Source organism: Oncorhynchus nerka, linkage group LG22 (assembly GCF_034236695.1).
Source record: "Oncorhynchus nerka isolate Pitt River linkage group LG22, Oner_Uvic_2.0, whole genome shotgun sequence".
Lineage (NCBI taxonomy): Eukaryota > Metazoa > Chordata > Actinopteri > Salmoniformes > Salmonidae > Oncorhynchus > Oncorhynchus nerka.
In genome coordinates this window covers 37,998,035-38,012,493 of record NC_088417.1, presented here as the reverse complement: position 1 = coordinate 38,012,493, position 14,459 = coordinate 37,998,035, and the positions used below count along the sequence as shown (strand labels likewise).

At 42.7% G+C, this 14,459-nt stretch overlaps 1 pseudogene; it reads left to right on the top strand.

Annotated features, from left to right (window-relative positions):
* Window positions 1-13,562, top strand: part of LOC135563702 (RING finger protein 32-like) — a 103,075-nt pseudogene extending 89,513 nt beyond the window's left edge.
* The last annotated feature ends 897 nt before the right edge of the window (window positions 13,563-14,459 follow it).

Here is a 14,459-nt window from a genome sequence, read left to right as displayed (position 1 = left end):
ATTTACCAGGGGTCCGCCCGGTGTCCTGTGTCGAAATTATTGCGTAATCTCTAGGTCCATGTGCGTTCCATTTCTTCAGAAGAGAAAGTCAACTGCCACAATGGATTTATCGTCGATAGATATGTGAAAAACACCTTGAGGATTGATTCTAAACATCGGTTTGCCATGTTTCTGTCGATATTATGGAGCTAATTTGGAAAAAAGTTTGCGTTTTAATGACTTAATTTTCATTTTTTTTCTTACCCAAACGTGATGGAGAAAACGGAGCGATTTGTCAACACAAATAATATTTTTGTAAAAACTGAACATTTGCAATCTAACTGAGAGTCTCCTCATTGAAAACATCTGAAGTTCTTTAAAGGTAAATTATTTTATTTGAATGTTTTTCTGGTTTTTGTGAAAATGTTGCTTGCTGAATGTCAGTCATAATACTATGCTAGGCTATCAATAGTGTTACACAAATGCTTGTTTTTCAATGGTTGAGAAGCATATTTTTGAAAATCTGAGATGACAGTGTTGTTAACAAAAGGTTAAGCTTGAGAGCAAATAGATTTATTTCATTTCATTTGCGATTTTCATGAATAGTTAACGTTGCGTTATGCTAATGAGCTTGCGGATAGATTTACACAATCCTGGATACAGGTTTCTTTCGTAGCTAAACGTGACGCAGAAAACGGAGCAATCTGTCCTAAACAAATAATATTTTTGTAAAAACGGAACATTTGCTATCTAACTGAGAGTCTCCTCATTGAAAACATCTGAAGTTCTTCAAAGGTAAATTATTTTATTTGAATGTTTTTCTGTTTTTTGTGAAAATGTTGCCTGCTGAATGCTAACGCTAAATGCTACGCTAGCTATCAATACTGTTACACAAATGCTTGTTTTGCTATGGTTGAGAAGCATATATTGAAAATCTGAGATGACAGTGTTGTTAACAAAAATCTAAGCTTGAGAGCTAGCATATTGATTTCATTTCATTTGCGATTTTCATGAATAGTTAACGTTGCGTTATGGTAATGAGCTTGAGGCTGTATTCACGATCCCGGATCCGGGATGGCTCATCGCAACAGGTTAACTAACCTCCAGACGAGCTTCAATGCCATACAACTCTCCTTCCGCGGCCTCCAACTGCTCTTAAATGCAAGTACAACTAAATGCATGCTTTTCAATCGATCGCTGCCCACACCTGCTCGCCCGTCCAGCATCACTACTCTGGACGGCTCTAACTTAGAATACGTGGACAACTACAAATACCTGGGTGTCTGGTTAGACTGTAAACTCTCCTTCCAGACTCACATTAAGCATCTCCAATCCATAATTAAATATAGAATCGGCTTCCTATATCGCAACAGCATCCTTCACTCATGCTGCCAAACATACCCTCGGAAAACTGACCATCCTACCGATCCTCGACTTCGGTGATGTCATCTATAAAATAGCCTCCAACACTCTACTCAACAAACTGGATGCAGTCTATCACAGTGCCATCCGTTTTGTCACCAAAGCCTCATACACTACCCACCATTGCGACCTGTACGCTCTCGTTGGTTGGCCCTCGCTTCATACTCGTCGCCAAACCCACTGGCTACAGGTTGTCTACAAGTCTCTGCTAGGTAAAGCCCCGCCTTATCTCAGCTCACTGGTCACCATAGCAGCACCAACTCGTAGCACGCGCTCCAGCAGGTATATCTCACTGGTCACCCCCAAAGCCAATTCCTTCTTTGGTCGTCTTTCCTACCAGTTCTCTGCTGCCCATGACTGGAACGTATTGCAAAAATTTCTGAAGCTGGAGACTCACATCTCCCTCACTAGCTTTAAGCACCAGTTGTCAGAGCAGTTTACAGATCACTGCACCTGTACTTAGCCTATCTGTAAACAGCCCATCTACCTACCTCATCCCCATACTGGTATTTATTTATTTATTTTGCTCCTTTGCACCCCAGTATCTCTACCTGCACATTCATCTTCTGCCGATCTACCATTCCAGTGTTTAATTGCTATATTGTAATTACTTCGCCACCATGGCCTATTTATTTCCTTAATAACTTACCTCATTTGCACTCACTGTATATAGACTTTTTGTTTTCTTTTGTTCTACTGTATTATTGACTGTATGTTTTGTTTATTCCATGTGTAACTCTGTGTTGTTGAATGTGTCGAATTGCTACGCTTTATCTTGGCTAGGTCGCAGTTGCAAATGAGAACTTGTTCTCAACTAGCCTACCTGGTTAAATAAAGGTGAAATAAAATTAAAATTAAATAAAATGAAGGAATCACCTGTAGTGAAGACAGAAGTCAGTTCAATTACGTTTTTGTAGGAAAATCATATTTTTATTTAGGTCAAAAGAAAAACATGGCTATATATAGTGACATGAAAGATGACTAATGGGACTGGCTGGGGGTATTGTACCACAATACTTTATTAGCCCACTGTGCGAAAGCCTAGGAATTAGCACGGGGCGCTAACTCAAGTCTTCAAGTTTCAGACAAGATTACTTAGGCGAGCGTAGTTCACCGAACCACGTCTGTGTGAACCAGTATTTTTTACGGTCTCTAGTGTGAACCCATTAAGTATCATAGCAGAAATATTAGATTCGGTTGACATTAATTGATCTTTCTTCATGGAATAAACAGCATTTTATGATGTGTGAATGTGATGATTGGAAAACAATGTTCTATTCAAGTTCAAACCCTAAAGGTAGCTAGACAGTTAGGGCTCAACAACAACAAAACCCAAACATTACTATTATTATCATGCTATTAGAGCCCTAATGTTTTTTTTCAATTAAAAGCATGAACATTTTAGGTAGTCAAATCTGGGTAGCCTGGTTCAGACACGTAAAACATTCTCAATTTCCATCCAGTAACCTAGAAGACAGCGGAAATGCCATTAAACCAGTGGGTTAACTGCCTGTTCAGGGGCAGAACGACAGATTTGTACCTTGTCAGCTCGGGGGTTTGAACTCGCAACCTTCCGGTTACTAGTCCAACGCTCTAACCACTAGGCTACCCTGCCGCCCTCATTACAAAGTATATTCTTGTGTTTTCTAGCAGGTTAACAGCACAAGGCAAATAGACTTATTCTCAGCCCAATCGGTGAATCACTTGGCCAAGGAACTTGTTGGGGGTGGATGGGGAGGAGGATGTGATGGGGGATTATTATACAATTATTCAAGTATTCTAATTCCTAATTCTACGAGGCAGATCATGATGATTGGATTTTACTCTTCGTATCGGTCTTGTTTTCGATTCCTGTCAATCATGAAATCCTTTTTGCAACAATCGTAGCGACTGTTCTTTCCGGACAATCTTTCAAACGCATGCATAGGTAGACAGTCCTTTAGCTAGCTATTTCGACCTGTAAAATGTAACAACGTTACAATGCAGCGAAGCAGCTAGCTTGCCGACTAACAAGTCTCAGTTGGGCATCTTTCAGCTAGCTGAGTGACATGTTCTGACTGAGAAACATATGTTTGAACATAATTAAGTGCATTTGTCATAGGCAATGTTTTAAAGTTTTGGGGTCCAACTATGAGGCATTTATTTGTCTATCATAAAGCAACAAACCAGATGCATGTCCCATTTTTGCTAAACACCTTTTCTACGTGTGCACATTTCCACATCAAATGTCAGATTTTAAAAGTCTTCATATGAATGCAAAGATACTAAATTAGGCTATGTGAATACAAGTTCTTAAAAAAAACTGTCTTATTTATTCATTCTAAAATAGATGCAAACTTCACTATCACAGTTCAAGAGGGGGTTCTCTCATTAAACAGGGCTTGAACTCAAAAGCAACCAGCGGCAAGTTGGCGATCACCACAATTGCTCTTCAAGACCATATCATATAAAACTTACCGTTTCGGAATTTGTCACTGTGTGACCCTGTGAAGGCAAGATGGTGCAGAATAGCCTCCACAGACACCCACTGCAAAAGAAACCATGTGAAAGGAACTGTGAATCAGAAAGGTTCTCGTCGTCCCCAGTCACACAATGGACCAGAGGAGAAACAGTATGTGCTAGGTAGCCCCCGAAAAATCTAGCAATCAATTACATTTACTTTACAGTAGTCAGTTGGGAACTGGGGAACTAGTTCAACAACACTTCTGAACTAGGAAGTCTCATTGTGAAATCAAATCTGCATTTCGGTGCTTAGGCTACTACAGAGCTATTTGAATGTTTCACTTGCTGTTTGATATTGTGCCGTTGTCTGCCTCTCCAGACCAGATATTTGTAGTTTGGTGGAATCCCCGGCCAGGAGACTGATGGTGGATGAATGGAGTTGGGTCAAGTCGAGGTCTGTTCACAAGGGAGACTCCAAGCAGCCCTGTGTGATCTGCAGGGAGGAGTTTCGCCTATACACTCGGGTATTCCTCCATACACAATACCTGGTGTTAATTCTCAGTCAGAGTCAGTTAGAGGACCCTTTTTGAACGTTTTCAACGTTCCTCACCCTCCCCTAGGGCAGCCCCCCGACTCCCCAACACCCTCTCTACCCCTCCCTCTGGTTCTTGTATTTTCTAATCTGTGTAGACAACTGTACAAATTTCCCATACTGCCTTGGAACTCAACTGTGACACGATGATGTAGCAATCAGTGTGTTACTGTGAGGGGCATTCAGTCTTACATCTTTCTGATCCCCTTTTAAGATGCCAATCTCAAGAATGCGGGCTAGAGTAGACTGCCTCACAAAGCACAGTTGCCATACATGCCTGTGTAAATATTAGTTTGGCTGGAGGGAACATTTTTAATTAGAGCCTGGAAAGTGACAAAAGTGAATCTTTGTTGACTTGTTGATGTGTTTGACAAAAACATGTTAAATGGGTTTGTTATTAGTGAAACAGTGCAATTATTTGAAATGGTCTTATTTCCTGTATTCTAAAATGCTTCCTTATTTCATACAATATAAATTATTGCAGATTATGCTTTCAGCTATTTAACACTGTACTAACACCAAATACAGACCATACCATGTATATATACATATAGACAGAGCACTGCAGTGAGCCCTTTCACTGGTGATATAGTATGTTGGTCAGGCCAAAAACAATGGGAAATCAATATGGCTCCCCTGCCCTCTAGAGCTCGGAGTACACTGGTTTGTGTGTCCCAAGCCCCTTAGCTGGAGCTACTGACTCCTCAATCTCCTTGTGAGAGCAGACGACAAAAGAGTCTGTGGCAGGTGGAGCAGAGGAGAGGAGACTGCAGTCCCAGGTCCCAGCCCTCCCAGCAGGGGCTCGCTGACTCCCACTGCCCCCTGAGAAATAGCACACACACTCACACACGTACACATACACACACACACACACACACACACACACATCTCTCACAGGGCTCACCAGAAACACTTAGAGAGATGTGAAAAACTATACATATGCTCCAGCATCCCCAGGAGACTCTGCATGTCACAATTATTTCAAAAGTCATTCAATCGGTAAAATGCAGAGGGTATTTCAGTTGGATAAGACCAAACAAACAAACAAACCAAAAATCTAATCTAATTATAAGGCTGAAGATGATTAATTTAAATATAACTTTATATATATATATATATATATATATATATATATATATATACACACGTGTGTTTATAATTTATAATTGTGTGTATAATATTCAACAATCAGCACTAATGATATTCATATTGTTTCTAGGTTTGGACGTCCAGTTCCCATGTGTTTCACAGAGCCAGTATGCCGGCCTTTGAGAGGTTTTCAGGTAGGACGTTCTGTCCTCTTTACAGGAAGGAGCAGTATGAGACCAGAAATTCACGATGGAGCTCGCCTCTTCAAAGAGAGGTGTGCCATCAGGTTAACTTCTCCAGAGATTGGACTGCATGTTTCCCTCTATTTACTGGGTTGTTACACCAATTTGGTGCCCTTTCTTAAGTGTAACTTAATAAAACATTTTTGTAAAGTTTAATTTCACCAGATTTGACCATTGTGGCATAAAGATCACATGTTCAAATTCATTAAAAACACATTTTCCCATCTCAAGAGGTTAAATAAAAAATATACTATAATAGGTGCCTATTAAGTGTCAAATAAAATAATTGTTGAGTTGACCTTAACAGGGTTGAAATCAATTCAAATCAAATTTATTTATATAGCCCTTCGTACATCAGCTGATATCTCAAAGTGCTGTACAGAAACCCAGCCTAAAACCCCAAACAGCAAGCAATGCAGGTGTAGAAGCACGGTGGCTAGGAAAAACTCCCTAGAAAGGCCAAAACCTAGGAAGAAACCTAGAGAGGAACCAGGCTATGTGGGGTGGCCAGTCCTCTTCTGGCTGTGCCGGGTGGAGATTATAACAGAACATGGCCAAGATGTTCAAATGTTCATAAATGACCAGCATGGTCGAATAATAATAAGGCAGAACAGTTGAAACTGGAGCAGCAGAACGGCCAGGTGGACTGGGGACAGCAAGGAGTCATCATGTCAGGTAGTCCTGGGGCATGGTCCTAAGGCTCAGGTCCTCCGAGAGAGAGAAAGAAAGAGAGAAGGAGAGAATTAGAGAACGCACACTTAGATTCACACAGGACACCGAATAGGACAGGAGAAGTACTCCAGATATAACAAACTGACCCTAGCCCCCCGACACATAAACTACTGCAGCATAAATACTGGAGGCTGAGACAGGAGGGGTCAGGAGACACTGTGGTCCCATCCGAGGACACCCCCGGACAGGGCCAAACAGGAAGGATATAACCCCACCCACTTTGCCAAAGCACAGCCCCCACACCACTAGAGGGATATCTTCAACCACCAACTTACCATCCTGAGACAAGGCTGAGTATAGCCCACAAAGATCTCCGCCATGGCACAACCCAAGGGGGGGCGCCAACCCAGACAGGATGACCACATCAGTGAATCAACCCACTCAGGTGACGCACCCCTTCCAGGGACGGCATGAGAGAGCCCCAGTAAGGCAGTGACTCAGCCCCTGTAATAGGGTTAGAGGCAGAGAATCCCAGTGGAAAGAGGGGAACCGGCCAGGCAGAGACAGCAAGGGCGGTTCGTTGCTCCAGAGCCTTTCCGTTCACCTTCCCACTCCTGGGCCAGACTACACTCAATCATATGACCCACTGAAGAGATGAGTCTTCAGTAAAGACTTAAAGGTTGAGACCGAGTTTGCGTCTCTGACATGGGTAGGCAGACCGTTCCATAAAAATGGAGCTCTATAGGAGAAAGCCCTGCCTCCAGCTGTTTGCTTAGAAATTCTAGGGACAATTAGGAGGCCTGCGTCTTGTGACCGTAGCGTACGTGTAGGTATGTACGGCAGGACCAAATCAGAGAGATAGGTAGGAGCAAGCCAATGTAATGCTTTGTAGGTTAGCAGTAAAACCTCTAAATCAGCCCTCGCTTTGACAGGAAGCCAGTGTAGAGAGGCAAGCACTGGAGTAATATGATCAATTTGTTGGTCCTAGTCAGGATTCTAGCAGCCGTATTTAGCACCAACTGAAGTTTATTTAGTGCTTTATCCGGGTAGCCGGAAAGTAGAGCATTGCAGTAGTCTAACCTAGAAGTGACAAAAGCATGGATACATTTTTCTGCATCATTTTTGGACAGAAAGTTTCTGATTTTTGCAATGTTACGTAGATGGAAAAAAGCTGTCCTTGAAATGGTCTTGATATGTTCTTCAAAAGAGAGATCAGGGTCCAGAGTAACGCCGAGGTCCTTCACAGTTTTATTTGAGACGACTGTACAACCATTAAGATTAATTGTCAGATTCAACAGAAGATCCCTTTGTTTCTTGGGACCTAGAACAAGCATCTCTATTTTGTCCGAGTTTAAAAGTAGAAAGTTTGCAGCCATCCACCTCCTTATGTCTGAAACACATGCTTCAGGCAAGGGCAATTTTGGGGCTTCACCATGTTTCATTGAAATGTACAGCTGTGTGTCATCTGCATAGCAGTGAAAGTTAACATTATGTTTTCGAATAACATCCCCAAGAGGTAAAATATATAGTGAAAACAATAGTGGTCCTAAAACGGAACCTTGAGGAACACCGAAATTTACAGTTGATTTGTCAGAGGACAAACCATTCACAGAGACAAACTGATATCTTTCCGACAGATAAGATCTAAACCAGGCCAGAACTTGTCCGTGTAGACCAATTTGGGTTTCCAATCTCTCCAAAATAATGTGGTGATCGATGGTATCAAAAGCAGCACTAAGGTCTAGGAGCACGAGGACAGATGCAGAGCCTCAGTCCGATGCCATTAAAATGTCACTTTTCTAAAATGTTTGAGAGGAATGGAAGATTCGATATAGGCCGATAGTTTTTTATATTTTCTGGGTCAAGGTTTGGCTTTTTCAAGAGAGGCTTTATTACTGCCACTTTTAGTGAGTTTGGTACACATCCGGTGGATAGAGAGCCGTTTATTATGTTCAACATAGGAGGGCCAAGCACAGGAAGCAGCTCTTTCAGTAGTTTAGTTGGAATAGGGTCCAGTATGCAGCTTGAAGGTTTAGAGGCCATGATTATTTTCATCATTGTGTCAAGAGATATAGTACTAAAACACTTGAGCGTCTCTCTTGATCCTAGGTCCTGGGAGAGTTGTGCAGACTCAGGACAACTGAGCTTTGAAGGAATACGCAGATTTAAAGAGGAGTCCGTAATTTGCTTTCTAATAATCATAATCTTTTCCTCAAAGAAGTTCATGAATTTATCACTGCTAAAGTGAAAGTCATCCTCTCTTGGGGAATGCTGCTTTTTAGTTAGCTTTGCGACAGTATCAAAAAGGAATTTCAGTATTGTTCTTATTTTCCTCAATTAAGTTAGAAAAATAGGATGATCGAGCAGCAGTAAGGGCTCTTCGGTACTGTCTTTCCAAGCTAGTCGGAAGACTTCCAGTTTGGTGTGGCGCCATTTCCGTTCCAATTTTCTGGAAGCTTGCTTCAGAGCTCGGGTATTTTCTGTGTACCAGGGAGCTAGTTTCTTATGAGAAATGTTTTTAGTTTTTAGGGGTGCAACTGCATCTAGGGTATTGCGCAAGGTTAAATTGAGTTCCTCAGTTAACTGATTTTGTTCTCTGGCGTCCTTGGGTAGAGGGAATCTGGAAGGACATCAAGGAATCTTTGTGTTGTCTGTGAATTTATAGCACGACTTTTGATGTTCCTTGGTTGGGGTCTGAGCAGATTATTTGTTGCAATTGCAAACGTAATAAAATAGTGGTCCGATAGTCCAGGATTATGAGGAAAAACATTAAGATCCACAACATGTATTCCATGGGACAAAACTAGGTCCAGCGTATGACTGTGACAGTGAGTTGGTCCAGAGACATGTTGGACAAAACCCACTGAGTCGATGATGGCTCCGAAAGCCTTTTGGAGTGGGTCTGTGGACTTTTCCATGTGAATATTAAAGTCACCGAAGATTAGAATATTATCTGCTATGACTACAAGGTCCGATAGGAATTCAGGGAACTCAGTGAGGAATGCTGTATATGGCCCAGGAGGCCTGTAAACAGTAGCAATAAAAAGTGATTGAGTAGGCTGCATAGATTTCATGACTAGAAGCTCAAAAGACGAAAACGTCATTTTTTTTTGTAAATTGAAATTTGCTATCGTAAATGTTAGCAACACCTCCACCTTTGCGGGATGCACGGGGGATATGGTCACTAGTGTAGCCAGGAGGTGAGGCCTCATTTAACACAGTGAATTCATCAGGCTTAAGCCATGTTTCAGTCAGGCCAATCACATCAAGATTATGATCAGTGATTAGTTCATTGACTATAATTGCCTTTGAAGTAAAGGATCTAACATTAAGTAGCCCTATTTTGAGATGTGAGGTATCATGATCTCTTTCAATAATGACAGGAATGGAGGTGGTCTTTATCCTAGTGAGATTGCTAAGGCGAACACCGCCATGTTTAGTTTTACCCAACCTAGGTCGAAGCACAGACACGGTCTCAATGGTGATAGCTGAGCTGACTACACTGACTGTGCTAGTGGCAGACTCCACTATGCTGGCAGGCTGGCTAACAGCCTGCTGCCTGGCCTGCACCCTATTTCATTGTGGAGCTAGAGGAGTTAGAGCCCTGTCTATGTTGGTAGATAAGATGAGAGCACCCCTCCAGCTAGGATGGAGTCCGTCACTCCTCAGCAGGTCAGGCTTGGTCCTGTTTGTGGGTGAGTCCCAATTATCTACAAATTCTATCTTTTGGGAGGGGCAGAAAACAGTTTTCAACCAGCGATTGAGTTGTGAGACTCTGCTGTAGAGCTCATCACTCCCCCTAACTGGGAGGGGGCCAGAGACAATTACTCGATGCCGACACATCTTTCTAGCTGATTTACACGCAGAAGCTATGTTGCGCTTGGTGATCTCTGACTGTTTCATCCTAACATCGTTGGTGCCGACGTGGATAACAATATCTCTATACTCTCTACACTCGCCAGTTTTAGCTTTAGCCAGCACCATCTTCAGATTAGCCTTAACGTCGGTAGCCCTGCCCCCTGGTAAACAGTGTATGATCGCTGGATGATTCGTTTTAAGTCTAATACTGCGGGTAATGGAGTCGCCAATGAATAGAGTTTTCAATTTGTCAGAGCTAATGGTGGGAAGCTTCGGCGTCTCAGACCCCGTAACGAGAGGAGTAGAGACCAGAGAAGACTCGGCCTCTGACTCCGACTCGCAGCTTAATGGGGAAAACCGGTTGAAAGTTTCTGTCGGCTGAATGGGCTGAATGAGCGACACACCGGTTGAGCGTTCCTACAGCATTTCCTTCCAGAAACCGTGAGAAAGTTGTCTGGCTGCGGGGACTGTGCCAGGGGATTTATACTACTATCTGTACTTACTGGTGGCACAGACGCTGTTTCATCCTTTCCTACACTGAAATTACCCTTGCCTAACGATTGCGTCTGAAGCTGGACTTGTAGCACAGCTATCCTCGCCGTAAGGCGAGTACAGCGACTGCAATTAGAAGGCATCATGTTAATGTTACTACTTAGCTTCGGCTGTTGGAGGTCCTGACGAATCGTGTCCAGATAAAGCGTCCGGAGTGAAAAAGTTGAGGAAAAAAATATATATATATATAAACGGTAATTAAAAAGTAAAAACCGTAAAGTTGTCAGGTAGCAAAATAGGTTGGCAACAAAACGCACAGCAACTCGAAAACAAGTCTGCAAGTTGTAACCGGAAATGACGTCAACACGTTAACACACTTGTCAGGCCATACAAGATGTTTAAAAAAATAAGGTTTTTGTCAAATATTACCTGGGGATTTTAACAAAGCAAATTTGAGAACAATGCTACCTAAATTCTATCAGCATATTGACTGTAGCACTGGCGCTGGTAAAACACTGGATCACTGCTACTCTAACTTCCACAATGCATACAAGGCCCTCCCCGCCCTCCTTTTGGCAGATCTGACCATGACTCCATTTTGCTCCTCCTTCCTATAGGTAGAAACTCAAACAGGATGTACCCGTGCTAAGGACTATTCAACGCTGATCTGACCAATCGGAATCCACGCTTCAAGATTGTTTTTGACGCGGACTTGGACATGTTCTGACTAGCCTCAGAGAATAATATTGACGTATACTCTGATTCGGTGAGTGAGTTTATAAGGAAGTGTATAAGAGATGTTGTACCTACTGTGACTATTAGAACCTACCCTAACCAGAAACAGTGGATAGATGGCTGCATTCGCGCAAAACTGAAAGCACGAACCACTGCATTTAACCATGGAAAGGTGACTGGGAATATGGTTGAATACAAGAGTGTGCAAAGCTGTCATCACGGCAAAGGGTGGCTACTTTGAAGAATCTAAAAGATGATGTGTATTTTGATTTGTTTAACACTTTTTTGGTTACTACATGATTCCATATGTGTTATTTCATAGTTTTGATGTCTTCTAAATGATTGGATGTCTTCTAAAATGTAGAAAATAGTAAAAAATAAAGAAAAACTCTTGAATGAGTAGATGAGTAGACTTTTGACTGGTACTGTGTATTAAAAAGCAGATTTATTGAGTTCTCCATAAGGTCTCTATTAAAGGGCACTTCATTTAATATAACAGGCTTTTAAAATGCAATACTGGTGCACAATTTCAACTTAAAATATCAAAGTTACACAAAAGGCACTCATTTCGTTGAACGACCCTACTATATCCGGAACAATGCCAATGACGGCTCAAAACACTTATCTGGTGAGTCTGTCAACTGGTGACCACCAGGTCACATTGCTGAGGCTTTTCCCTACTCCTATAAGAATGTGTCACAAATGGCACCCTATTCCCTATGTAGTGCACTGCTTTTGATCAGAGCTCTATGGGTCCTGGTCAAAAGTAGTGCCCTATAAAGGTAATAGGGTGCCACTTGGGATGCGTACTAAGTCAGCATTCTTCCTGAAACTCACCCGCCAGACATTCCTCACCTATTTAGCAGTGGTGGACTTTAGGTTGCTGTGATTGATGGACAGACAGCCGATCTGATCACAGGTCAGTGTGGAGTGGACATGGGCCTCAGTGGAGGTGGAGGGCCGAGTAAGGGGGAACTGAACTCTCTAAGCAGCTCCAGAGGGCCTTTGATGCCGTGTGAATCATACACTGTTTGTAAACTAATTATGGAGAGTGTGTGTTTTGGTCAAACAGTCTGGACATTCCAGGGTCAATACAAAAGCAAGTGTTTGTCTGTGTGTTTTGCCCCCAATGCACATCGGGGGCAGGTTCCCTGGTTGTCATTTGCATTGGCTTTTTTTCACTGTCCCACTTTAAGAAGGAAAATATTCCATTGGATTTCACTTTGATCTGAGGAAAGAATACACATTCTAAAGGGTTAGTCCTTTCAGCTTTGGCTGGCTGGAACTGGAAGGGGGCCTACCGACATTAAGGCCACTCTGCCTTCTCTAGTCTGTGGCTCCCTGGAAAAGGGAAGATTGCCACCTAGTGAGACTGAAATCTCCCCCTCCATTTTACTTACTTACCTCTGACTGGAGTGCAGCTTTGCAGAGGTTTGCAGAGACAAGGCTGAATAGAAAACACTGACCACGGCTACTTTTGAGCTTTTCACTACATTTGGTTCTACCTTTACCGGTCGGCACAGTTGTTCACTAGCTATGCCATTTCTCCATCAAACAGACAAGTTAAAACTTGAGTAGCACATATACTGAGGTAGGCCGTCATTGTAAAAAATAATTTGTTCTTAATTAACTGACTTGCCTAGTTAAATAAAGGTTAAAAAATATATATAATAAAAATAAAATAGGGCTCTGGTCAAACGTAGTACACTTAAATAGGGAATAGGGTGCCTCTGTGGGATGTAGGATGTCCTACTCTATCCTAGAATCCTCTAGGAGCCGCCAATCACTTCTCTCTCTAGGGCTCTAAGTAAATCAATCAGCGTGCCTCTATGGATTCGGAGAGACCCGTTGATTACGCCCAACTTGTAATGCACTCGGAGAGGTCCATCACCTATAAACCCTGCCTTAGAATGTCACTTAAACACCGAGCAGACATTATATTGGTCTCATTAACTCTGTTGGAACTCATTAGCCCCATCCAGGGTCCCATCCTGGTGCCAGTGACGGCCACGTCAAGGATGGGGATTGGCGGCTCCTAGAAGATTCTGAGATAGAGTAGGGCATCCTCCATCACACAGAGACAGGTTGACTCCCAAATGGCACCCTATTCCCTATTTAGTGCACTACTTTTGACCAGAGCCCTATAGGCCCAGTTGCTCCAAGGCAGCAAAGCCTTTAAGACGTTCTACCAGTTTTCACATTCTTATCAGCCGACTGCGATGACCAGCTTTCCATTTGTACCTTTTTGACGTCCGACCCGAAGTCAACACATTAAGGAGGATAACTGGTGACATCAAAAATGGATTGCAGTGAGATAACGCGGCACCCTCTAGCCCCCCTCACTCCATCCCTTTTCCTGTCCTCTGTGGTGAGACAAGGCAAAGTTCACCAGGGTCCATGTTTTTTTGGATTCGCTGTAGAAAAGTCAGCTCATAAAACCTCATCTGAATGGTTAACAGTTGTTTATCTCGTGCTAAAAGCCCAGCAATAAAGCACTTGTGATGTCACTGTGACATGAGCGAGCTCGGTGGGGCAGCCTGAGGGATGGCTTGTGTGTGTGCGCACGCGTGTGTGTGTCCGTTTCCCAACACCAGCTATCCTATTACTGGTTTCCATAAATGTTCCATGTAAGTCTGAGACGTGCCGGTGTCAATCTGGCCTGTTTTAGCAACTTGACTTTGTCAGCAGGCTTCATGCATTACAATATAGCAGCAATTAAATCTGAGATAAAAACAGAACTCTATTTGGTGTCCAATTGAAGGAAGCCCCTTGGTACAACTAAATGGTTTCCAATTAGTTGCAGGAGTTGAATGACAGCTTTGTCCAATACCGCCACACAGATGTGGAGGCTTTCCTGAAGGATATCGACGAGTTGTGTCATCGAGCTGAAGAGTGTTTCATCAGTTTAAGGGAGAGCACATCTCAGAGCCGCAGAT